At 42.5% G+C, this 27,539-nt stretch overlaps 1 protein-coding gene across 2 annotated transcripts in view; it reads right to left on the bottom strand.

Moving 5' to 3' along the window:
• Positions 1 to 17,453, bottom strand: part of TNC (tenascin C) — a 90,058-nt gene extending 72,605 nt beyond the window's left edge. For both annotated transcript variants that reach the window (XM_063082326.1, XM_063082327.1), the window contains exon 1: positions 17,290 to 17,453. The gene's annotated coding sequence lies outside the window, so the exon portion shown is untranslated. The remainder of the gene's footprint in view (positions 1 to 17,289) is intronic.
• Between the last annotated feature and the right edge of the window lie 10,086 nt (positions 17,454 to 27,539).

The raw sequence follows: 27,539 nt of genomic DNA, 5'->3' as shown, positions 1-27,539 counted from the left end.
CAGTGTCTTTGTCCTCATTTTGCAGGTGAAGAAACTGAGGTATAGAATCATTAAGTGACTTGGGCAAATTCAGATATCTATTCAGTTGTGGAGTCAGGATTTGAACCCACGTCCATCTGAACCTGAAGTCAGTGTTCTGAACAGCTTTTTGTGCTGGAGGACCAAGGAAAGGAGTTATGTTCAAGACCAGACCCAAGCTCTGCCTATAAAACTTCCAAACACCTGGCTCAAATGGAAATACTCTCACTTCCCTGGAATTAGAACCTTTAGGTGCCAGACATCCTGTGGCTGTTGTAGAGAGGAAGCAAGCAGAAAGACACCTTTGAGAGGCTATAATTTATCAGTTATCATTGGGAGAGGGTTCCAGATGCCTTAAAGGCTTCTAGAAAGTCCTTTTGCCATCTCTGAGTAGACAAACCTATCTATTCTTCAACATGCAGCTCAAAAAAATCTCTTAGTTGAAGTTTTCTTAGGTAACTTTAGATAAAGTTGATTTTTCCCTCTTCTGAATTATCTGAATACTTGATCTGATATTATTTCCATCATATATCATTAAAAAAAGAGTTTGAGTGGCTTTATTATGAATGTATACTTCCCTCTCTTAGGCAATTAGCTAACTGTATGTTGTGCTTATGTTAGATGGCAGGAGTTAGTCTGCATATATTTAGACTGTATGTAAACTGTAAGCTCCATGACAGCAAGAACTATAACTGAGATGTTAATCTCCGAATGCCAAATGCCAAACACTGTGTCTAGAATATAGTAAAGGCACAATATATTTATTTAGAATAAAATAAAGCTGAATATATTTCTTAGTTTCAACTTACACATAGAAGGTTTTAATATTTGTGGAATTAATGAATGAACAAATAATCATATTTCCCTAATGGCCCTAATGTAATTAGTTCTCCTGTGATCTCTTCTAAGGCAAGATGTATCAAGGAATTTATCATTCTCAATTTCGTAATTAGTTTATTTTTATTCATTCAGTTATTCAGTGAGTTCTTGCTATGTGCCAGACACCATGCCAAGTGCAGAGGTCACAAAAGTGGCCAAGACAGACCTGGTTTCTCCCCATGACACTCTAGTCAATACCCCAAAGGCCTGATTTGAGATAAGATTTCTGTATGACCAAAGAAAACTCCCATGGCAGGAGATGGGCTTGGCCATGCCTGTAATACATTCACAGTGAAACTTTGGTTTTGGTGTGAAGGAAGCATCCTGGGTCAGTAACCTTTCCAATTTCATTGCAGTATTTGTTGCTTGTTAAATTTAGGTCACCTTCCTGCATTTTGAATTTTGACTTTCATCACTTATGTTTAAATTCCTGGAGGTTTGGGGCTATCAGGGAGCCATGGAGCAGAAAATGCAGTAGATTGAAGAGAAGCTCTGAGCCCTGCTTCTGCCAACTGCATGACCTGGGCAAATCACATTCACTCTTCGGGCCTCAGTTTCTCCTATAAAATAAGCAATTGTGTATGGCTTCTGATTCTAGGGTCTCTTTGGTTCTAGTGGCTTTTGGTCCATTGCTAATTTGGCGATATTTCTGTTGAACTTAATTTTGGATTTCACTTTAGACCCAAGTCAAATGGCCAATAAATATAAACCTCCCCAAATACTGAGTGTTAAACATTGGTGGTATTTCATAGCACCGTCCCTCCTATCCCTTGAACAGAAGTTTCATTACCCACCAAATTAAATCCACAAATCTTCATCCATAAAATATTTCCATCTAGACAAAGTAATGAGATTCATATTTGTGGTTTAGTATACCTAAGAAAAGCTCAGATGAAATATGACTAGATCCATTGATACATTCAGACCACAAACTGCCTTGGTGTGGTCTGGTTTCAATTTTTGAAATAAAACTTCTGCAGAGCACTTGCTTTCTCTCTTCTATTTCTTGCCTAGAGAGAAAATAAAATAAAAAGTGGGTCTGACCAAGTGGCAACAATATAGATTCCTTTAAAATTTTGGAAAATTGTTTGAAGAATAGATGTGAATTCATTTCAAATGAATGATCCAATGGAAAAATGACCTCCTTTATTTTGGCCTTTATCCAGAATTTTAAGAAACCTAGTTGGCTCTTTTACAAATATTGGAAAGTAGGTTCTTGAGCTCTCGAGCCAAGGTTAAACCATTAAAGAGATTTGTCTAGGAAGGACAGGTTACAAACTGACCTACAATTAAACTCTAAATAAGAGAACTTCTAGAAAGGTTTTTGTGACATGGTGGCCTTTGTGAAACTTTTATCAGCCACCTAATGCCAGAGATTTAGTCCTGAAAGACTTTGAAAATTCTTAAGAAGGCACAGTGGTGGGACAGAGAAGAGAAAAGCCTTTAGAGTTAGAAAGATCTGAAATCAAATTCTACTTACTGGGGAGCCTTAGACAAAATTCTATAATTTTTTTGAATTGTGGCTTATTCAACCATAAAATGGGAATCTCTCCAGGATTGCTGGAGAAAGGAATGGGATAATGGAGTTATAAGTGCTTGGCATATTGATAATAAATGCTACTCAAATGTTAGTATCTGTTTTTTTTCTCTCCTTTTACTTCTTGTCTCCCCTTGTTAAGGAGCTTCATGACATTGGGAATTTCAGAAGTAATATTGTAGAGGTAGTTTATGTATTAGTTCAGGGGTTGAATTGGTGTCGGATGACAATTACAAGGGCAATTCTTCAAAAAGCTCATGAAAAAATAAAACTAAAAGATAATATGAAACTTTCCATTAACGCTTGGAAGTACCCTAGTGTGTTTCAACTTCATGAGCTACCTGGCATGGCATTGAGAAAGATTCTGTGGCCAAGTTTGGGTTCAAGGGGAACAGGTGCTGTGATGATTAGCAATGCCTGCATTGGGTATAGGACTGTGGAGTTCTGATATGTGTATCAAACATTTGGCATAGCAGGACTCGATTGGTTTGGAAATATTTTCCAACCCAACGGGCTGATATTCTAATGGATGGAATTCTGCTGACTGAGGTCTGTGTCAGGGGAGCCAGATGGAGCCACTGACAGTTACAAAAGTTCAATAAAGTATGAAAAGTTCAATAAAGATATGAATCAAGTTCAATAAAGTCTGGTACATTTTGATAGTACATGATTGCTGAAATGAAAATATGTCTCTAAGATGGGAAGCAAGAAACTGGACTTTCAGGGAAAAATAAGACTACTCCAGTAATTAACTTGTGTGATCCCAGGCAAAGCAAATATGCTCTCCTTGTCTACTTTCCCTTTCTTGAAGTGGGACCATTTAAATGCTACAATTATAGCTATCATTGATTGACTGTGTCTGTGCCGGGCACTACTTTATGTGTCTGATGTGTATTATCTATGAATCCTCTCCAAGAAATTTGAGGTAGCTACCTTTATTTTCCTCAGCTTACAGATGGGAAACTGAGGCTCACATAGCTCAAGGTCACACATATAGAAAGGGGGATCAGGAATTTAATTCAGGTGGACTGACTCATGGGCCAGAGACAGCACTCTTAACCATCAGCTTTGGGGCTGTGCTTTAATGATGTCAAAGTGTGGTTTGCATGACTAAGTTAAAAGGAATAACTTCAAAAGGATCGAGATCCAGAATAACTACTGCAATAAAAATTTTTTATAATTTATAGACAGAGCAGGAGAAGATGCACAAGAGCCTGAAAAATAGACATACTCTAACCCTGAGTCAGGTTTAATTTAGCTGTGTAACTTTAACCAGCATTTTCCAAAGTGTAACCTATAACATGTTGATAGGTATTAATGTGGGGGAAAAAAGATTTCCTAATTAAACATGTTTGGAAAATGTTATTTTAAACCAAATGTTATTTTAATCCAAACAAATTACACAGCTTTCTTTATTTCAGAATTTTCCAGGGTCTTTATTGGATTTGTGTTCCAAGAAGGGGAAAGTTTATAGAGTGTTTTCCAAACTTAATTATTTTGTGTTTGAAGTACATCACAGGATTAGGTTTGATGGCACACAATAGGAGAAGTGCTGATACAGAACAAGTCCTAGACCCTTTCTCCTTTCATTTCCTCATGTATTAGACAGGAATTTGCGAATACCGAACTCTGACCTGTGATAAAGCATGAAGGTACAGGATGGAGGATCTCGAGCAATTTAAAGTAAGAGTGAGGCAAATAATTTAGCATTTATTTAGTATTTGGTACTTTACAGATGCCATTTAATCTGATGCCAGCCTTATGCGCTAGGGAGCATTGTTTGTATTTTACTAGTAAGAGAACTGAAGGCTTGAGAAGGTTAAATAAGTTGCCCAGTCAGTGATAATTTGGATCAGAATTAAGAAGAAGATATAACAACTACAATTATTTGAAGTTGATATGACAAGCAAACAGAAAGGACATTGTTGGGGGGCAGGGGGGGAGGGAGAAGGGAGGGAGGTTTTGGTGATGGGGAGCAATAATCAGCCACAATGTATATCGACAAAATAAAATTAAAAAAAAAAAAAAAAAAAAAAAGAACCAGTCTTGTAATTTCAAACTCTATGATTTTTCTGCTACATCAAAGTATTTTTTGAAGCAAGATTCATTGTTCAATTTAAAGAATTAATATTAATATAATAAATATCAGAGGGAAACCCAAAATCATTAATGTAAATATGAGGGTACTTCAAAAAGTTCATGGAAAAATTGAATTAAAATATAATATGAGTCCCTTCATGAACTTCTTGAGGACCCCTCACAGACTTGTTGGATTCCTAAAATGGGACAACATGGAAGGGTGGTGTTAGGGGACTGGAGTGCACATGACAATTTTTTTGACAGCTTTGAACTTGAGGGGATATCATAAAGCCAAATGCACTGGGATATCTAAGTCTCAGGCAAATCTTTAAAGGCCCTAGAGAATAGCCTGCTCTCCTTGAGTCTGGCTGGCAGAAAAGGTTAATAAGTGAGAGAAAGATAGTGAGAAGTGGCAGAGAGAGGAGCTTAAAAATCTATCCTTTCTGGAAAATTGGGCCTCACGCTATGTACTACTATCTTAAAAAAAGTATGGCTTCTAAGAAATCAGCTAAGGCATGAGAGCATTTCAGAGGGTCGGTCTGGAAATGGCAGCTTTCATTTCTGAAAGCATGGATTTCTATAAACAAACAAATAGGTAAGGAAAAGGGGGAAAATTTCTTCCAGAGAGGATCATCTAGTCAGGCATATGGCAGGACAGTCAAGAAATTTTGCCAGACAGAGGTAAAAGTCAGAGGAAGGCAGAGGCAGATAGAGGACGAATCATCCAGGTGAATAACTCATTCCTCTGAACTTCCTGCAGGTGTAGAGTTGGCCATTACGTTTTTGGAGGGGGGACTTATTAAATGCACCTTTATTTCTGCCTCAATCTCTTCATATGTATAATCATACCCACCTTGCTAGGTTAGGATGACTGGAAATTATGTATAAAAATTAGCATGCAGACTGGCAGGGTTCAATAACGATTTTCTTAAATGACCAGATAGTAAATATGTTCAGCTTTGCAGTCTGATAATCTCTGTCACAACTACTCAACTCTACTATTATATAGAAAGTAGCTACAGATAATATGCAAATAAATGAACATGGCTTTGTTCCAATAAAACTTTATTTACAAAAATAGGCTGCCACCCCATACTTTGCTGACCTCTGCTAGAATATAGTAGTTACTCAATAAAAGACAGCCTCTATTATAAAACCAAATACAGACTGAGCTAGACAGAAAGGAAATTAATATTTTGTTGAGTGCCTACTGTGTATCTTTTTTGTGCCAAATCTGGTGAGACAGGTATTGTTATGCCTATTTGGGAATGAAATTGAGACTCAGGGAGGTTCAGCAACAGACTTAAGAAGCAGAGCTATAGCTTTTGGACCCTGATTTGTGGCTGTAATATGTGTGCTTCAGTGACATTGAACTACATAGGGCTGACGCCTCAAGCAACTTCCTTCAGTTCATATAAGGTGAAAACTTAAATTCTCACAGCTCGGTAAAGAGAGAGGTCAGAGTCCAAGCGGATACCTTTATCTCTCATTTCCCAGACCTTCAGCAGCTCTCTGGTGGCTGTCCACATGTAAACACCAAAATATTTGACCTTTGTCTTTCTCCCAGATCCTCTGGCTGAATCTTAAGTTTTATACACTTCCTCTTTGGAGAACGCTTAACCCAAGGTATACTGTTTGCAAACACTTATTAGCTTCTGGGCAAATGTTGGCAAGTTTCTCTTGGCCTGAGATGGGGTTCCAGAGTCTGCTGAGGCCTGGCTGGGCTCCTTGGTTATCTTAGTCAAAAATGTTTTTAATTAGGGTGGCACCCTGATTGTCTCTAGCTCTAGAGCTAGGCTTTCCTGCCCTGGGCATGCCTGTTTCAGCCCAAGTGGTTTGGTTGGCTTTTAACTATAGATGAATAAGAGTAAATTTAAACCCCCTTTAAAGCCTACAAAGTCTTGTACTCCAGTGCAGAATTTCCCAGCCTATGTTCCAAGATGTTTTTAGGAATGTGTCCTGTGGAAAAGTTATTTGAGGTCAAGTAAGTTTGGAGATACTTGATTAACCAAAGCTGAACAGATTAATTGCTACAGGATTTCTCAGATCTTCACTGGCTTCTAATCACACTCAGAATAAAATCCAAGCTCCTGGCCACTGCCTAGGAGCTCATTTCCTCATTTCATTCAGTTGTCTGCACAAACAGCACCTCCATGTCCCATCCTATGTGAAAGAGCACACCTCTCGCCACCAGTCATTGTTTATTTCTTACTTTGCTTTATTTTTCTTCTTAGCAAAGATCACTGCCTAAAATTGTACTGTAAGTTTGATTCCTGTTTACCTTCCTGTGTGTCTTCCCCCATACTCTGGTCTCAGTGTTTGTCTTCCCCCAAAGTTTACATGTTGAAACCTAATCACCAATGTGATAATATCAGTGGGTGGGGCCTTTGGAAGGTAATTAGTTCATGAAGGCAGAGCCCTTGTAAATGGGATTAGTGCTCTTATATGAGTAAAAGAGACCCCAGAGAGCTGCCTTGCCTCCTCTGTCATGTGAGGACATAGCTAGAAGGTGCCATCTGTGAACCAAGAAGTGGGCCCTCACTACATCAAATCTACTGGCACCTTGATCTTGGACTTCTCAGCTTCCAGAACTGTGAAAAATAAATTTCTGTTGTTTATAAACCCAGTTTATGGCATTTTGTTACAGCAGCATATACAGATTGATACCCCACCATAATGTAAAATCCATGAATAGAAGGATCTTGCCTGTCTTGTTTTCTACTGTATCACCTGCCCTTATAACTTATATTGAATGAAGACGGGCTGTGATTTTCCAAGAACAGGACCCAGTGTCAAGTGTTTCCCAAACTCATTTGGCCACAGAACACTTTTTAAAGTGCATCTCATGAGAATGCTGTATTATGAAACACTTTTGGAAACTATTTCTCTAGTGTGGTCTTATCACCAAGAACCATTTCACTAACAGGTAACAAAACAACAATGACAGTAAAACATCAATACTGAGTGCCAGGTTCTATGCTAAGTAATGCATGTGCACTGTCATTTAATCATGACAATGACTTTCTGAAGTAGGTACTACTATTCTCTTTTTAATAGGGATGTGGAAAATGAGCTTAGGAAAGTAACTTGGCCACAATCACAGGGCAGGCAAATATCTCTTGAACCCAGAGCTTTCTGATGCCAAAGCCTACTCTTAATCATTGTTAATTTCTTTCTCTGGGCTGTGAATTTCTCCATGCTCTAAGACAGAGAGCTCTTTGTCTCTGTCCCTTCCTTAAGCCTGTTCATTCCTCCCACCAGTTGTTGACCGATTGTTATAAGATTTTCCGCTATCTCTTGTGACTCAGCCTCAAATCCCCAGACAGCCCTTCTCTGTCCTTGGTACTGGTTTTTCTAAATCCCAAGCAACACATGCTTTTATCCTGGGGGCCACCTCTAAAAGCAAGGACATTCTTTGAAGTCTGCATCCTGAGATGGTTTCCCAACTGGGGCTGGGCTGGCTTCCTCCTGTCACATGTCATGATATCACTCTGCACAGTTGTAAGCCTAGCAGATAAAGAAGGAAAACAACTTCAAGCTCTTGGCTTTCTGACAAACTCTGGCAAGGAAGGGGGTGTCCAAATCTGTGGCACAGCTAGGACTCTTGTCAGTTGTTGAAGATTAATTTTATTCCAGTTGTGCTTGGGTTCAGATAAGCCAGATACAAATTCTCCTTTTAAGAACTACATTGTCAGGAGGGGCTGTCTGATGAGCACCCAAGCAATTCCAGAATGATAAGGGAGATGATAGGAAAAAAAAGCAGGGTGGGATGGAATGATGACAGTAAAGTGACATCTAATCTACCTGGAAGGGTAAGTACCTGAACTGAACTTTGGAAGAATATGAGTAGCTGAAAAACATAGAGAAGGGCATCCTAGGCAAGAGGGAACGGCATTTTCAAGGACTTTCAGCAAAAAACAGTTGGAGTGGAAAGCATGAATTACAGCTGAAGTGCAGAAGACCAGGAGCCGGATCATAGTAGAGCTTGAATGCTGGGCTGGGAATTTAAATTTGTCCTGTGGGCAGAAGAGGGCCAATTGGAAATTTTTAGGCCCATGAGTGTTGACCTTCATGACCCAAGGTTGAGGAACAGATTAAAGGGGAAGGCTGGTGTGATGGAGGCCAACAGGGAAGCTATCACAGTGGCCCATCTGTGAGATGCCAAGGTCTGAGCTAGGGTGACGAAGGAGGGGGTGGGTGATGAAGGAGGGGGTGGGTGATGATGGAGGGGGTGGGTGACGATGGAGGGGGTGGGTGACGATGGAGGGGGTGGGTGAGGTAGTGATGATGGATAGGGATTTATTTGTCAAGGCAGTAGAGTCTACACAATTTTGTGGATGGGGATGGTAAGGGAAAGGAATTAATCTCAGATTTTAGTATCCCTTATATCTGCTGAGATGAACAGGTTGGGGAAAAGGACAGTCGTTCAGTTTTGGCCACCTTGAATGTCTTGTTTTTGAATGAAATACATTTGAAGTTATTGCCTTGGAAGATCCTGCTCTGGGGTGATATTCAAGAGAAATCATGGCTACCCAGTGAACTATGAAATCTATTGCAAAACACCTGGTTGTACCCTGTTAACGGATGGGAAGCTTATTTTCTTTTTCTTTTTCTGGCTGCTGGCCAGCATGGGGGTCCAAACCCTTGACTGGTCATAACACCATGCTCTAACCAAGTGAGCTAACTGGCCATCCCTGGAAAGTTTAGATAAGATAGAATTTGCCTTAGTGGCTTCCATGAATATTGATTGCTCATTGATTCATGTGCAGATGGGTTGAGTAACTTGACATTGATTAGGAGTTTGCTAAAAATCAGTGGCATTGGAGTGTTGGAGGCTGTGGCAGGCAGACTCAGAGATGGCCCACACCAACTTTGCCTTCTGGTGTTCCCACGCTTGTGTAACCACCTCCCCTTGACTGTAGGAGGGCTGAATGACTTGCTTCTAACCAACAGAATATGACTAATGTGATGGAATGTCACTTCCTCAATTAGGTGATGTTCCTCTTGCTTGCAGACTCTCTATCTTGTTGGACTTGATGAAGCAAATGGCCTCATTGGAGAGGCCCATGGGAGGAACTGTGTCCAGCCAACGACCATGTTAGTGGACATGGAGCTAATCATTCTGCAGTTAAGCCCTCACATGAGACCCCAAACCTGGCCAGCACCGAGATGGTAGCCTTGGGAGAGGCCACGACACAGAAGATCCAGCTAAGTTGTGCTCAGATTCCCGACCTATAGAAACTAAGAAATGATAAATGTGTATTGTTTTAAGCCACTAAGTTGTGTGGTAATTTGTTATGCAGCAATAAATAACTAACAGAATTATTAGTTATCCTTGGCTCAGTTCATGTGAGCTAAGGCTGTTCAGAGAATAAGATTCTATTTTTCTTCTCTAAAAGAATGAATTCTTCAGCTTTTTATATTGTCCCTGGCTTCCAAGAGCAAGAGTCAGAATACCTAGGATTCAGCCCTGACCCTGTTGCCAACTGGCGTGAGATCTTAGGAAGATCTTTCCCTTCTATCTCAGTTTCACCATCTTTAAAATGAGGGATGTTAAATGAGACCAGCAATTTACAAAAACATTTTTTATTGCCACAGCACCCTTTCATCGGATGGAATTTCATGAGGCAGCTTGGTGCACACAACAGATAAAAATGGAAGGGCGTTAGCTTAAATAAGGTTGTGTGGAGCCCCTTGCTTGGTCTCCTCATTTCTCCATCGTAGCCCCCAAATCACCTCTGAGGGAACTTTTCAAATCTGGTCTGCAAGCTCCTGGTTTGGGGGCTGCCCATGAGCCCTTTTAGCTTTAACATTCTATGAGTTCTAGGGAGGTGTTTTTTGTTTGTTTGTTTGTTTTTTAACCACTTACCTATACGGTACAGTGCTCTTTTGTAACATCTCTACATTGACCTCTGTGTGACCAAGCACAACCCATGGGATCTCAGGGAGACTTCCTCTGGGGACTGCACTAATGTTGCATCTGCCCCACGCTGGGCCTGTTTTTGGCTTCCGGAGTCCCTTAGCAGGTAGATTTGATCTGTTGCATCAAAGCTCCTTAGGTATTTCCCTCCACCAGATTGTCTCTTCCCTAGGTGGAAAGTCATGGCTTCCTCTCTGGATATACTCATGTCTTTTTAAAAAAAAATCTTGTTATTATTTTGAATCTTGGTGCCTACACTGGGTGCTGTGTTCCCAAGGGTCTCTGGTTGGCAGGGAGTCCAGTGGAGCTCTGGGCTCTCCCATTGTGTGGCGTGTTGTTTCTGCAGATGACATTACATGTATTCAGATTTCACTGCATGCAGAGCCAAGTTCCCAGTGCACTGCTATTAGCTGGGGTTTCTCTGCACTGCATTTATAGGCTTAGAGTTTTGAATAAGAATATTCAATATTTTCCACTCAATATTCAGTGTTTGTCTCTCTCTCTCTTTTTTTTAAACATACCAAGGGTGTGTGTACAGAGGTTTGACATTTCAAATCTCCTACTCCTCCAAAATATCCCCTTGCCTAAAGTCCACCATTGGTAATTGATTCATTTGTTTAAGCATTGCTTTCTCTACCTAATTACCCTTTTAAAACACAAATTTTCCTCTAGCAAGTAGCCTGCTGCTGTCTCTAACCTTTTTTTATCATCTGTAAAATGGGAATAATTTCAAAGTATTATGTGCCACAATTTTGAGAGCAGTTTTGGGAGTTCAGCCTGGGAAGAACCCCAACACCAACACTTTCTACTTTGTACAAGCCATAACCGTTCTGGCCTCCATTTACTTATTTTTAAAATAATATACACGGGTAACTTCGAAAAGGTCGTGGAAAGATTCATGTTATCTTTTAGTTCTATTGCTCCACAAACTTTTGGAAGTGCCCTTGTACTTACTGGGAAATTCTGAGGGTTATACACAGGAAAGTTATTTTATAAATTTATAAATATATCAGTATCCAACTTGGTTAAAAATATATCTTGTATGTAAAGATGCTTCATGTACCACAGAACAGAGGAACAAAAGCGGTCCAAAAGTACTTTCACGAGCAAAGCAGTATTGTGTTATTGCTCTATTTCCTTGGGGACAGCAGAAAGTTTCTTCAACAGTAAGTCACTGAGGGACTGATCCTGTAGCAGGTGGCTGAGCTTTGAGGAAAAGGAACTCCAGCAGACACAGCTCCTGCTTCACTGATATTCTGGACCTCAATGGCATATAGTCTAGTGGGGTGGGGGATGCAGTTGTGGGGATAGGTATGACATGCAGGGCTCCGTGGGAACCTGGAGGAGGGGGACCTAACGCAACCCGCAAGGCATGCATGGCTTCACTGGGACAGAACTTGCTTATGTGTGTCTATGCTCAGGTCTGAGGATGGTTGGAGGGATGCGGTATGGATTGGGGTTTGCCCTCACGCAGCTTACAGTCTAGTAGAGAAAATGTATTACACCAGGAATTATACACGAATTGTTTCATTACAGCTGCTGTAGGAGGTGAAACTGGAAGGAACAAGTTGGAGAGAGCAAAACTGGCCAACCTGCTGAAGAGAGAACATCAGGGTCTGAAAGACATGGTTCTGACTGTCTCTTACCTGCGTGTGTCTGGCCCTTTTTCTTAGTGGAACATGAATAGAATTACTGTGCTGAGCATGGCTTGCTCACCCTAATGGTCATAACCACTTTCTCAGGGCTAGGAACCGGGTCTGAGTCCTGGCTTCACCAATCACTGCCTGCAAGGTGTTGGATAAGCTACTTAACATTTTTCAGCCCCAGGTTCCTCATACTTGAATGGGGTTGTGGGGTGGGTGGGCAAGGATACTTTCTAGAAACAATGGTTGAGGACTAAATGGCATAATGCCTGCAGAGAACTCAGTAAATTTAGCTATTATGATGATCCCCTCATCCCCTCTTAGAAGACGATTTTGGACAGTTTATGTAGAAGTTAGCAGCAGCCAACTCACCTCCTTTAGGGGAAGAAATAATGAGTGGTTAATTAGTAGTAGCAAAGCTGTCTACTTTCAGAGTTTATGAAATATCTTTGGATCTTGGCATAGGCTGTTTGGGGAGGGTTAAAGGACAAACCAAAGCTATTTGAGTTACCATGGCTACATAATTAAGGACCTATGAACTTCAGGAAACTTCAAAAATCTGAGACAATTTTGCATAAAATAACTTTTTTTCTACTTTCGCTCACACAGACTAAAAATACAAGTGGAAGGGATTTTCTATTCATGATCTGCATTCATCGTGGGCATTTTGCTTTTTTCCCATGGTGGAGGGTCAAAGAGGGCAATGGTAGGCCAAACACTAGTTGTTGCTAGAGTTGAGGAGAAGCTGAAAATAGAGATAAGAGGGAAGGACATGGAAGAAGGATTTCTAGGATTAAGGACATAACTGAAAAAAGGTCTGGTCACCAGGGTTAGAATCAGGTGGGTATGTAGACTTTTCTCCTCTACAAAGAAGTCACAAGGTGTGTGCAGTCCCTTTATGGTAGGAAGGGCCACCACTGTCTTTTGTGTTGGATAGAACTGCCTGGAGCTTGCAGAAGGCTAGTTTCACCAGAATTGGAGAGGGGTTTCCTTCTTGGAGGGAAGCCTTCATCTAATGTTTCCCACATGTTGAAGGTGTTCATACTGGCCCACGATTCGATTCAAGGGGATTCCCTGCAATCTCAGAGAGAGAAGTGTTTGAAATCACAACCTTCTCCTCTGAGGCTTCTGCTGAATTTGTGGCTTGGAGCCTACAAACATTTCCTGATTATCCAGGGATTCACCACCCTGAGGCTGGGACACACCGATTTCACTTTCTCTTCCAATCAGCCCTTTTAAAACCAGATGCTCAGCTCTCAGGGAGTGCTCAGGTAAGGCTCTGCTTTCCCAAACAGAGCTTCCACTTGTAGAGTTCAGAGACGTGAGTGCCTACGTTTCTGGGATGAAAACCAGCAGGAATGACCTGACTGCTCCCTCTAGTTTCATTCGTCTCTCTCCGGGGCTGAAACTTGAACTTTTCTGTTTCCAGGCAGAGAGTTGCACCGCCATGAGCTGACCTTTTCTTCACATCATGAAAAATGATACATGCAGGGCTATTCTGTAAAATCAATAGACACCAATGCCAGCTGGGGGCTTCTCTACTAAAAATCTTGGCCGATCATCAAAAGACACCATTTAAGGTTGTGCACTTGGCCAACCCAGCCTGACCTCAGGCGGCAGTGCAGTGTAGTGGAAAAACCAGAAGGCTTTTAGTTAGAAAGCTAAGGTTCAAAGCCAGCTCTGCCCTCACTTATGGAAAGACCTCAGATGAGTCACCTAACTTCCTTGAGCCTCATTTCTCTATCCATAAAATGGAGCTAGTAATTCATAACTTGCAATGTTAGAATGAGAATTAGATGAGAGCCATAGGCAAACCCCCCATCACACATGTGACACATAGCCCTCAATATTAACTATTTTGTGCATGTGTGGTTTATCATCACAAAGGGATTGTGTATTTACAGCCAACTAAATGTTTGTAACCTGCATTCTACTTTCTACTTTTCTTTCCCCCTTACTTTTCTACTTCAGTATGGACGGGCTTGGGCTATAGGGCAGCTGGATATTTTTTTTTTTCTATAAGAAAGCATAGCTGGATGTCTATAGAAATCCAGGCACAGGAGAGAATAGGTGTTCTTAGTTCATTGTAAGCATTAGAAAGAGTAGGATTTAAGGGGGGGATATGTTTTTCATTCTGTCAGCTCAAATTCCCTTCCCAAATTCCATTCTGGTTATACGATCAGGCTACCGCTGTATTTATGGGTGGCCACAGTCTGCCTGCAAGAGCATATTTAGTCAGAAAGGAAGTATTTTCCTTCTAAAGGCAGTGCAGGAAGCACACACATTCAGAAGGAACACGGCAGAATGTGCCTCTGACGTGGAGATCGTGAGGACCTGAGTCTGAAACCTGGCTCCACCATGCCCAGTTCTAGGACTCTGGAAAAGTTACTCAGTCTCTGTTCTCTTCAAGCTACCTCTTTGTGCAATAGGTACAGTCCATTCCTCAGAGGCATGATGTGAATGTTTAGTGAGATGATGCCCATGAAGGGCCTAGAGAGTAGGCTCACCACATGTTTCCACTGTTATTATCATTTAAATTAATTAAAATAATCAGCCTTTGTTAAGCCTTTTAAACTTCCCACACATATTCCTGTCTACTGTATGTACTCTTTGGGGAATTGCTCTTACTCCCATTACAGATTGTGACTCAGAGGGGCAAAAGTCTTTGTTGAAGTGCAGAATTCCCACCTGAATGCACACTGTCTGGCCTCACGATCTGTAACTCTGTTTTGTGTTGCTTGAGATTCCGTGGAAATGTCCCAGGGGCTGAGAACAATAGGGTGAGTTTTGGACTCTCTAACCCCACCTCAAACCAAAGTAGCCCCACATTTATCTGCTATATACTGGAGTTTTGCCATAAATTCATCTAATAAATATTTCCATTGTTCTAAATGAGTTTGTAAATCATTGTCTTAAGAACATGAATCTTGAACAAGTCCTTGTAAATTGATGAGCAGGAAAACCAAGAAAAGCCTCCATTTATTGAATGCTTACTATGTGCTAGGTACTGTGCCAAGAGTTTGCCTATATGATCTCATTTGAATGTCACAAGGGCCCTGTGACATACAGATTGCCATCCTCCTTATATGAATGATGAAGCCGAAAACAGGGAGGCTAGTAACTTCTTGGGAGGTGGGGAGGAAGCAGGTACAGGGGGTTGAGATAGGGAAGCTTGGTTTTTTAAAACAAAACATAGAGCAAAAAAATCTTTAATGACTGTAGAGCTTGGTGGCATCCCTTGAATTCTTATCCAATTCACACTGTTTGAGCAAATGAGACAATACTCATGTTGTGCACCACTTTCTTCCCTCAAATGCGGTCAACTTCCTGAAATGCACAGGGCCAAAGCACATTAACTTGCACCTCCTGAAAAGGGTTCAGATGCACACGATGCCAGCAAACTTTCCACTGGTTTATTTAGGACTGACCACAAATTTGTTTCAGTCCATATCTCAGGATGAGGGGGGGAAACTGGCTGGAGTGGGCAGCAGTTTTCATCTCTAAAGCACATATGAGGGGCCGGCCCATGGCTCACTTGGGAGAGTGCGGTGCTGATAACACCAAGGCCCTGGGTTTGGATCCCATATAGGGATGGCCGGTTCGCTCACTCGCTGAGTGTGGTGCTGACAACACCAAGTCAAGGGTTAAGATCCCCTTACCAGTCATCTTTAAAAAAATAAAAAAAATAAAGCACATATGAGAAGGCACCATAAAAAAGGTGAAAAAGGTCCACAGGAACATGAAAAAGAGGCATTCATTCTTCAAGTGAGGCTCCCGTCCCACTCACTCTGGATGGAAAGCAGTTCCAGAGTTCCCAGCAGCATTGTAGTTTTTAGCCTTCAGCTTTAGAATCTGCAAAGGCCTAAACTCAAAACCTCCTGACATTCTGGAATCAGAAGTCAACATTTACATTCAGCCGTGGGCTGCTACCTTTTCTCCCAACCTGTGCCAACACGACCTCCTGCTTGTAAAATACAGCCAAGCCTCTGACCTGCCAGCCTAGTGATTCACCCTCAGACTGGGCAAGATGAAAAGGTGGGGCTTGGGAGCAGGGTGAGGAATGCACGAGAAACAATCCAAGATTGGCTAAGTGCCTCTTTCACCTTCCAGGGTGATGGCAGTTTTTGGTGATGATAATGATTATACAAACTTCCAGTTACTGAGCAGTCACTGCCAATGTCTTTATACATCATTTTCTCCTCATAATGACAACAGAAGTTTTCATCCCCATTTTAGAGAAGTGGAAACTGAGGCTCAAAGAGAGCACGTGTTTTTCTCATGGTCATATGCGTGGTGGTGAGGGGAATACCAGTTATCCTGGCTTCAAAACTCTTAGTCCCCTTGCGACACTGATGGGCAGGAGGAACCCCTGTGTTCTTTCCAAAGTCCACCAGGGGAGGTAGGCTTCCCATCTCTGGGGGAGATTGTTCCTCAGGGCTTTCTGCTATGATATGAGGTGGAAGAGGTGATTCTAGAGAGATATGAAATACTGCTGGCTCTAAGCCCCCCAGACATGAATGTGTACACTGCCCGAGGATCAGTGAATCAGGAGGTATCCACGAGAAGTGCCCCTGCCCTTAAGAGTTGAAGCGGGTGTCCACCACTCGCACCCTGCAGCTTGTAGTTATTCATCTGGCCCTGGGAGTCACATCCTCTCTCCTGTCCCCCATCCCTCATCTCTTTCCATGTCTGACCACAGGGTGGTTATTGTGCACATCAAATGAGGGGGTGGGTATAAAACTCTTTGTAAACTGTAAGGGCCGTTTAGATATAAAATTTGGTTGTTCTGCCTACAATCCTCTATCAGTCTCCCTCTTAACCCATCCGAGAATAAGGCTATGAGCAAACAACTGCTTTCAAACTCTACTTCCCTAATTCTCAAAGAAAAAATATCCACAGGTAAATCAGCCAGCAGGGGCTTAAGAGAAAAAAATTCACTTTTCCTCCGCAGGACGGAAGGACAGAGATAAAAACTTTACAGAAAGTTCCTTCCAAGTGCTACTATTAATAGAGCTAAAACAAAAATATGACCAGAGGGGACAAGCAGAGAACAGTCAAGGTGTGTCGGATCCTAACCAACTCAAACATCTTTTTGCTAGAGGAGACAATAAAGCAAAAAATGTCACAATTAGAAACCCACAACCCACAACAGTACGAGGAATGCAAACAGTACATCATAATGATCTTTGGTGATGGGGTGAAACAGAACTTACCTTTCTGGAGTGGGAGAGGCTGACACCCTTGAGTGGCCCAGCTCCGTGGAAGAAGTTCCCGGAGGTGAGCAGGAGCGGGGTCCCCGGCGTCCCCGGCGTCCCCCAGCTGCGCTGTCTTTGTGCCGACCAGAGGCGGGGGCGCGTGTCTGCGCGGGAGAGGCGTGTGACACCAGGCGGGCTGTGGCCAGAGCAGCCAGCTTTGGCTGGCTTATATAGCGAGCTCCCTCCTCTGTAATGGGACGCCTCGCCTCCAGACATCCTTTCCCACTTTTTGGGTTGGCGAATTAAAGGAACAGCCCTCCCAGTGGAACACGGTTAGCTCCTGAAGGACGCACTCCCTCCTGGCTCCCGGCCAGGGGAAGCACTCGTTTGCATACACTTTATGGCAAAAGTAGGAATTCCCGCTCCCCCGCCTCCTGCACGCAACACCGAGCAGCTGTTAGTGAAGTGTGATTTTTTGCTTTGCTCCCCAAATGGGTTTTCTAATGGGGAGACAGAAGCCCAGGGAGCGAGAAGGAGCGGGACCAGCCGCCCTGGCTTCCCCCGCTCGGCTCGGGCGTGCAGGAGACGCCACCGGGGCTGGCCTGGGCTCCCTCCCGCCAGCTGCTGCTCACTGGCACCTCGGAGAAAGCGCAGGGGCTGAGCCGAGTTCCTGGAAAGAGCAGATAAAGCCCTTCAAAAGCCTGGGTTCGCTTTTCTCTGGACGGGTGAAGAGAGAACCCCGGATCGGTCCTCAGCAGGTGAGGACCACGCTGGGAGCACAGAGCAGCCCTGCGTTTCTCAAGTGGGAGCCAGCCCTGCCGGCTGCCTGGAGGAATCGTTTCAAGCCCTGCAGGGGAGCGGCTTTTGGACATTGTTGCAGCCCTGTGTGTGGTGCCTTCTTCTGAGCTGGATGGCCTGGGGGAAGGGTCTCTGAGATTTCCTCTTAGTGCTGAATAGTGTCCACCACAGCCTTTTCTTTAACGAAAATAATAATATTAATAATAAAGGTAACTTAATCTTTGAGCCACAAGCTGAGCCACAAGCTGCGTCTTTACTCCAGCTCTGAGTCATCCTTTGGTTTGGTGGTTAGCAGGCACTGAGTATCTGCAGGGCACATGAGACATTTGAGGGAGTGGGGAAATAGATCGTCATCTACACTTGTTTGAGGGACTCCTGGGCCTGTTGCAGCACGAGGTAGTTTGTGATTGTGGAGTGAAATTAAGCAGCGTGTAACCTGTATCCACTATCGAGCCCTCCTTTATTAAGTCTGTAGTAAGTGCTGTGCAGGGTACTTTAAGGTCACTATTTCATTACGTCCTTGCAAGCACTGAATACCATAGATGCAGGTGTCCCCTTTTTACAGAGGAACAAACTGAGGTTTAGAGGAGTGATGTCATTTCACCAAGAGAACACACCTGGAAAATGGTTAGTTCCATAATTCTTTTCATTACATATTACCATCCGTGAATAGTGCATGATGGTATTTAAATGATTTTGTATCCCTATTAGACTGTAACACCATATGTGTAGAGATCCCTGACATATTTGAATATGGAAAATATATTTCTTTGTTCCAGAGAGCTAATTAAGAGAGATCCCCCCCCCTTTTTTTTTTTTATTAACTACTGGTAATGGATGTTTCAACTATCCACCTATGTTCAATACAAAATGTATCATTCCTACCATTATTATTGTTGTGGGCCTCAGTTTCCCCATTTGAAAAAAGCAGGACAAGATTAGGTCATCTCTGTAGTTGCTCTGGCTCCAGCATTCTAGGATTCTCTGCTTAAGTGACCCTCTCAGATAGCAAGAAAGCCCATAAATAGTCATGTCATGAAACTGCTCATTTGAAGTTTTAAAACATTTTGGCCGATTCAAATATTGCTTGTTTTGGAAGTATTTAATTTTGTGTTTTAGCCAAAGCATATTTCAGTAGCACAAGGCTGCGTCTTTCAGCCAATAGTGAATGCTTCCATGCCTCTTGGCTTTCCTAAATCTATTGCGCTTATCTCCTGGGTTAGGGAATAAAATATTAGAATAGTGTATAATGCATACCATATGACATATATAGTATATTTACATACACTATATAATCAATATATATTTGTAATTATGCATGTATATAAATAAGACTAGAAAGCATGTTAGAAAACTGGATGGTAAATATGGCTTCTGGGAATGTCTCAAACCCAACCCACCTTCCACAGCCCACCCTCAGTCCTCTTAGTGTTCTGCAATCATTGATTAGTGTCTACTACAAGAGGTTTAGCCAATCACAGAGAAAACAAAGCCACGTATAATCAGGCTGGCCCTCAAGGTAGGAGGGAGGCTAGTGGAGTTGACTAACAAGAATACTATGATGCCTTCAGTTAACAACTATCATAGAAGTACATTCTGATAACATAGAGAAAGGATGATTAGCTTTATTACTTATCTTTACAAGACACTATAGGTTGAAGGGGTTTTCTCCCCAACCTGTGTGGCATCTTAAGCTCCACCTCGGCATCTGAGCAAGGAAGGCCCAGAGAAGAACTTGTTTTCCATTCCTGGTCCGTTTGCAGACTCTGTTCCACGTAGATAGGTCTGTATGAACCATGTGCTCCCCAATACCTGGACCTTTGCTTATGCTGTAATTTACCTAGAATCTCACCTCCATCTCCCACATCACCCAGTTCTGATCTGACTTTACTATGGAGCTTCCTAGATAGATTTCTTCCACAGAAATGCTTCCACGCAGTATAGCATTTTGTAACTTGGTTAGGAAATTCATTGCTCCTATATGGTATAATTATGTATGTGTATGTCTAGTTTTTCCTCCTAGACTCTAAACTTCCTGTGGTCGGTGACCACACCTGCTTTTTCTGTACCTAGCAGAGAGCCTTAGGTATTGTAGAATCTCGGTAAATGGTCATTGATTGAATGAAATAACGAAGGAAAAAGTGAATGTTTGACATGCTGTGCTTTATAATTAAATTCTTCGTTTTTCACCCATAGACCTGAGAAGGAAACTGGATTACTGTGTCCACCTTCTCCATTGCACACAAAGGAGTGAAGGATATGTCATCTCAAAATATGCCAAATTGGTATATTGATTATTTTGAACTAAATACACTGGAGAAATTATAGTTTCAGAAAGGGCTAGCTGACCTGCCTTTTCCTAAATACAGCAAGCCATAAAGATTACTCTGGGAGGGGTGCCTTCCCCATGCCAGGGTGAGAAAAGAGTCCTTATCACCAGAAACTGGGGACTGGGGCTGCAATGAACCTGAATAAACATCTCAAAGTAAACCTTATCTTCCATTGGTTTTACACCCTCCATATGTCTTCTAGTGCCTCACCTAGAATTTACTGCCCCTAGCCAGGTATCCTTTGTCCTGTCATTTTTTTTTTTTTTTTTTTTTACAAATGTATTGTTCTTTGTCTAAAAAGTATAAAAGCATCTTGCTTTCGCCATTTCTTCAGACTTCACTCTCAAAGTGGAGATCCCCATGTACATGGAAACTCATAAAATTTGTATGCTTTTCTTTTGTTAATCTGCCTTGTGTCCGTATGGTTCTTAGACTGAGCTGAAAGTCCATAGAAAAGCTAAATGGGTGGGGGGGTGTGTGTGGTGGTGCTGGTGGTGCTGGTGCTGCTGGAGGTGATCTCTCCCTCCCCTCCACACAAATAAGAAAAGGGGGCCCATAGAGGAGAAATGACTTATCCAAGGCACCTATGGCTGCTTTCCATGCAGATGGCCATCACAGTCAGAACTGAGCAATCAAATCACACCAGACATTACCACAGAGGATGTTTATGGAAATTAATAATTGTTTATCCTCCTGTTTGGCAGAGGACATACCTCTTGGCATCTGATCTCTGGTGGTTGCATCCTTCTCAGTACCCTAAGCCCTGTTTTCCACATGAGAGGGCAGGATGAATGCTTGTAAACAGCACTTCTGCACAGAGTTCCCCGCCAAAGACTGATTTTTGTTGTTGCTTGTTTGCAGTTCACACTCACTCCTGTGTGGAGATTTGCCTCAGGTAAGATAATTCTCATTTCCTCAGAGGTCTGTTAAATGTAATACATTTTTTTTCCAGACGGTCAGACCAGCCAGTGAGTGGAATATTGGCCAGGACTAGCTCTGTCTGAGGAAGTTGAGTGTCTACTCCCCCATGGGATCTGCAGCTTCCTACTCTGATTATGCACCTCTTCCCTGGTCCAGATCTCCTCCTCTTCTCGGGATTCTTTAGTGTGCTGATTCCCATCCAGAAGTCCCATGTGACTGTATAATTGCCAGAAATCTCTCCCAAAGCAATGGAGGAGCTCTGATGCAATACAGTGGGCCAATCATCTATTTAGGTGCACTTGTTTAAAGTCTAGGTTTCTCAACTTGTCTGCAGATTAGGCACTCTTCTTTTCCATCTCTTCTCACTTTTCCTCAGACAACAAAGGACCAAAAATCTCAAAGACTTTATCAAGTAAGTGCTAGGATGGATGGGAGCTTTCCTGCCTGAGGAAACAGGGCAAGTTGGCTGCCCCATCAATCAATACGCTGATTGTCTCTTCAGCCCAGCAGCCTGGGAAGAGCTTTGGTTGGGAGTGAGCTCAAGTCCTGAAGCTGCAACTGCTCTGTGAAAATGGGCAAATCCCTTCCCTTCTCTGGCAACAAAAGATAACATTGGCTCACATTTATTGAGTAATTCTTGTGATCCAGGCACCTCAGTGTTCTGGTTACCAAATGGGCAATTCCTCAGGATCTTAGCAACTCAAAATTTTAAGCGAAAAATTTAAAGAAATAATTTAGAAGCTTCTGATCCTTTGCACACAGTTCCCTGAAATGAGAGCCACCATATCCACATGGAAAATTCCTTTATTATTCTTTCAAGATTTATTCCATGGTACTTCTAAGAAAGTTCAATGACCCTCAAATCCAGAGAGAAGGGTCCCTCTTCCATGCTCATTCACACTACCATTTTTTCATTTTTAGCACATTGCACATTTCCCTTGCCTGCTTACACCACTAGACCATGGACACCTGAGGGTAGGGACTGTGCCTTTCCATCTGCTTATTAGTAGATCTGCTCATAATCAGCATCTGCTTGTGGCTAGTGCCTACGTCTATTTGTTTGAATATCATTCTAACATATCATAATTTTTAGAATAGCATATGACCTACAGTAGATTCTGGAGGTAAAGAGTAAAAACAATCTTGAAATGATTTATTAGATGATCAGAGCACTTAATTGTTATCATTGGTTATTCATCAATCTCTCCAACTGGTCTTTGAGAGCTCCTTGAGGACTAGGAGTGTGCTTTCCATCTGTACATGCCCATAGCACTGGGAGGTAGATTAATGTTCCCGTGGAACTGACTGGCCAGCTGACTGGCAGCATGATGGAAAAGGTAGAAAAGGCGTAAGAGTGGCACAGGTAGCCTTGGGTTCTATCTTGACTACATACTAGGTGCTTACCTTGAGAAAAACACACCCTCTCTCTGAGCTCAGTTTACTCTTTTGTGAGACTGTGAAGACCAAGTAAAAAGAATGTGCTCAACAAACAGTGATGCCTTATGTAGAGATTTTTGATGCTGAATGAAGTGTGTGTGTGTGTGTGTGTGTGTGTGTGTGTGTGTGTGTGTGTTTCCCCAAAGTCCCAGTGGATAGTTCACACTTTGCATAGCTGTAGTGTGCTTATAAAGCATGAGTCTCTGCTTTTATCTAAAGCATTTCTGGGCTCTGCAGGGGTTAGCAGAGGGTAGAGGGGAGTTGAAACCACCTGGTGCTGTCCTGTTAACACTTTCTTAACACAGCCTCTTAGCTGGAGGCTGAAGAGAAAGATGGAGAGTTTACAAGACCAGCACCGGCCAAAGCTGAGTTAGAAGTTCTGCAGTTGTGTAGTCCCTATACAGGTCTGAGAGGCAGTTTTGATCATGTTTCCTGGTCTGAGCCCAGGCTGTGGTGATGAATACAAGTGAGTCAAACCACATTGGGCTTGATACTAGTTACAGAGGGAATCCATAGCTTTGAAATCAATGCAGATTGAATTTCTTTGCCTGATTTGTCACAGCTGGGTTAAATGTTTGTGAGGAACTATAATTTTGTCTCTTTTCCTTCTCTCCTAGGCTTTTCTTAGAGTTCTTTTTGTGGACAACTAAAGATAATGATGGCTAATGTGTATCAAGTAATTCCTGTGATTTGGCCACTAAGCAGTTTGAATGTATTAAATTCTTTAATCGTTACAGTGAGCCTACTGGGTAGGTCTTGTTATTCCCAATTTGCAGATGGAGGTTGTGAGGTACAGAGAAGTCAAGTAAATATCCAAGGCATGTGGGTAACAAATAGCAGCAAGGGTATCCAAACTCCCTAAGGGGATTCCAGCCCCCAACCTTCTAACTATTATTATGGGTTCATTCTTATGTATTTAACAATTGTCCAAAGGCAAAGTTGGCATTCTTGGACTCATGTGGACCATGCTGAGTGATTATGGAGTTTGTGCATAAAGATCTAATGAAGCAAGGAGGACTTTGGTTATGTTGCTTTGGCTGCTGTGAAAAGCCCGTGTCTGTCTGTGCTAATGCTGGAATTGAGGGACTGTCTAACAGGGGATTGGTTGCAATCCTAACACAACCACTAACTAGCTAGGAAAAAGAGTGGGACCTTGAGCAGATCATTTAATTCTGCTGTTATGGGATCTTATCTATAAAATGGGTACAATAACAACTGATACTTCCTGGCATTATTCTCAGGATAAAGTAATGTCAAATGTCTATGCTATTGCTTACCACCTCTGAAGTAGTCTCCAAACTGTGTTATTATAGGCAAGTCACTTATTCTAATCTGGACCTTTATTTTCTCATGTGTAAAAGATGAAAAAGATAATCTCAGAGCTATATTCTAGAAATGTGCTCCCCAAAATAAGAAGAATCGATAAAAAATATACAGGCACAAGCAAATAAAAACTAGATAATTTCTTTGATGGAAGGCCATGAGATTCCCAGTTGACCGAACGTAGTGTACTGGTCACCTATTTACTCAAACGTTCTTCATAAATTTCCCTTCCGTCTTGCTACACATGGAGCACACACACACACACACACACACACACACACACACACACACACACACACACACACACACACACGCTCATTGAAATGAGTGAGTATTTTCCTGAAGCAATATTCATTGTTGCTCTTAGAGATTATTTGTCTGGGAGAAACAGTACTAACGTCCTTTGAAAAGTGAGACTATATCTGCCCATCTGTGTTCAATAGAAGGTCTTGAAGGAGGGCCCTGTTCTTTCATTGTTTTCCAAGGCTTTGCCCATTGTGTTTCTCAGGTGAAAACATTCCCCTATTCAGAGTCAGCAGGTGGCGTCACTTGCCTCAGAGCAAGGCTGGGAGCTGGAGTTATATGGACTGACATCACAGAGATACTTGAACCTTTCTCTTCTTTGGGGAGTGCCCTGGGTTGGCCCTTTGTCCTGACTAGGCAGTCCTTAACTTTACTACTTCCCACTCCATGGCCTTCCAACAGCAGGAGCAGGGGCAAATACACCCACATATGTCTGCTGATAACATTACAAAATAGTTACACTGTCTCAGTCCTCACACCGGGCTACCCCCATATTACAAGTGAGGATATCAAGGTGAGGAGAGGTCAAGAGACTTGCTTAGAGTCAAGTAGCCCATGGGTAGTTTGACAGAAGCCTTCACATGCCAGTTACTGTGCTCTTTGGTTTCCATTGCAGAAACCGTCTAATAGCATGTCATTTTATCAGTTTCAAGGGTGTGATAGAAGCTCATGATCTGAAATGAGACAGGCTTGGGCTAGGTCTCAGCTCTGCCATTTATTAGTGTGTGACCTTTATTAGATTCCTTCACCTATGTGAGCCCCATCTTGTGTCTGTATCTGTAAAATAGAAGAGAAAATACCCACTTTGAAGCACTGATAGGAGGATTGTGAGATACTGAGTAATGATCCCTCAAGATGTCTGTGTCCCAGTCCATGGAACCTGTGAATACTACCTTGTATAGCAAAGGGACTTTGTGGCTATTACTAAGTTAAAAATCTTGAGATGGGGAGATCATTCTGGATGTAATTACAAGTGTCTTTATAAGAGGAGGGCAGAGAGAGACTTGATTAGAGAGGAAAAGAGGGCAGTGTGACCAGGGAACAGAGATTGGAGAGATATGGCCGCAAGCTGAGCAATGCCAGGAGTCATCAGAATCGGGAAGAGGCAAGGAACAGATTCTCCCCTGGAGGCTTTGGAAAGTCCAGCCTTGTTGACACTTCGATTTTAGCCTATTAAGACTCACTAAGTCTGGCCTCCAGAGCTGTAAGCAAATAAATCTCTGTTGTTTTAAGTCACTAAGTTTGTGGTAATTTATTAAAGCAGCCACAGAAAACGAATACAAGAACTAAACAGGATAATATCTCTGCCTTGTGCATGACAGGGCCTTAAAAATAGTAATGTTTAGTGTTGCTTAGAGAGATTATTTGTCTGGGAGAAATAGTATTAACTTATTTTGAAAGGTAGAACCACATTTCCTAGAGATGTCGGCCTTCGATGTAAATCTACATCTCTAGATTTTCAGTTCCTTTAATGAGACTTTTTAGGTGTTGGCTGGAGGACAGGGAAGGAAAGGGAAATTGGGGGGAGTTGCAACCCCCACCCTTAGTCTGACAGTTGTGAAGTGGCCTGTTGACATGGGAGCTTTGCAGTGCTGAGTGATTGGCCCACAGCAAGGAGGAAATCTGGACTTGCACATTGTACCTTTATCCTTCCAGGCTCAGCCTGACCCCAACAAGTGTCCAGCATCTCTGGGTAGCTGCTCATAACTCAGAGAATTCACCCTCAGCACACTTTGTCAAGTGTGAAGATAGCTATGAGATAACTGTCCTCCAGTTAGAGATAAGAAAATGAGGCCCTGCATGGGTGCCTGCCTTGCCCACACACTGTGAACGGTGCTGAAGCTAAAATCCAGGTCTGCTTATCCATGAAACGATGTTCCTTGTGGAGGAAGAAACTTGTCTAGATTAGTATACTACCCACAAAATCCACAGGAGTTTATTGCTTAAAAAATTCTTCACATAGATTGGGCTGCTTCTATTTAGATAGAAAAGACATAAAAAGGGAGCTGGGAGGAGTAAGTGGACGCCCACCAGGCTCCCCACTTCCTCAGGGCATCTGTGAACAGTGCACAAGCACCGTCTCTTTCCAGCTTCCCTCTGGTTTCCCTTGTGCTCAGTGATCTCATGTGATGTGCCTGTGGTATCTGGGGGACCCTAAGAGCCCCTTAGTGAGATGCCAAGCAAGTTTTCAGACACTGTCTCAGAGAACAGCCTCTGTAGGGGAAGCCCAAAGGCTTTCTAAAGGCTTTGTAACACCTGCTCAAGCCAGGATTGGACTGGACTTGAAGACGAATGGTATACGGGAAGTGCTCTTAAGTGAGTATAGATAGATGACTCATTGTTCGAGGCAGATGACAGAAGATTTCCCCCCTGGAAATACTTTATAAGGAAATGCCGGTGAAGACTTGATATTCCCCATGGACAGGAGGAGGTGGAAGCCAGGGTGAATCAGTGAGACAGCTGCATTGTAGAAGACCGACTGTCCTGCTAGTGGCTCATCTAAGCGAGTCAAGTATTGCCAAGGAGAGAGCTTCTGAAAGCCCAGTTTAATGAGCAGAAATCAGTAGTAAATAGTTGCTTCTGAAGGAAGTGGAAGTACTATCGCTTCTTAGCAAGTTGCTATTTTGTTTACATGGTTAATCTAATAAGTAATTCATATGAAATTACCCATGATAAACCGCACTAGGCCTACAAAAATGGTACTTTCATATGGTTAGACTTAATACATTCCAAGCTCTATCACCAAAGCTGTGACAAAGATAAATTCCATACCAAACCTTGGCTAAATTTAAAAAGGTTTTGTCCACTATCTCTCTTGCAATGAAAAGACAGGCCAGCTCGGTGTTGGGGAGGTCTTTGTGAAGGGCAGTATGGCAGCCCAGTTCCTGTAGTTCTGAGAGCTATGGTTGGCTGATGGATTCTTTTCTCCCAACTCTGGATACTCTACTGATATCAAAGCTATGTGTAGAACCTAGGTAGAGCAGGAAGACACCCACTAAAGAAGTGGTGACAAGCTGATATTGTACCCTGAGTGTCAGAGTACAGATTCAGGCCCTTACAGAGCCAGTGAGATAAGCAGGGAACATAGGTAAAAGGCATGATATTCTTGAGCCCACACCTGGGCAGGTGTGTGAGTGGGTGGTTGCTTTCTAAAGG

Source organism: Cynocephalus volans, chromosome 17 (genome assembly GCF_027409185.1).
Source record: "Cynocephalus volans isolate mCynVol1 chromosome 17, mCynVol1.pri, whole genome shotgun sequence".
Classification (NCBI taxonomy): domain Eukaryota; kingdom Metazoa; phylum Chordata; class Mammalia; order Dermoptera; family Cynocephalidae; genus Cynocephalus; species Cynocephalus volans.
Note: the sequence above shows the minus strand (reverse complement) of the source record. Positions and strands in the feature narration are given on the sequence as shown.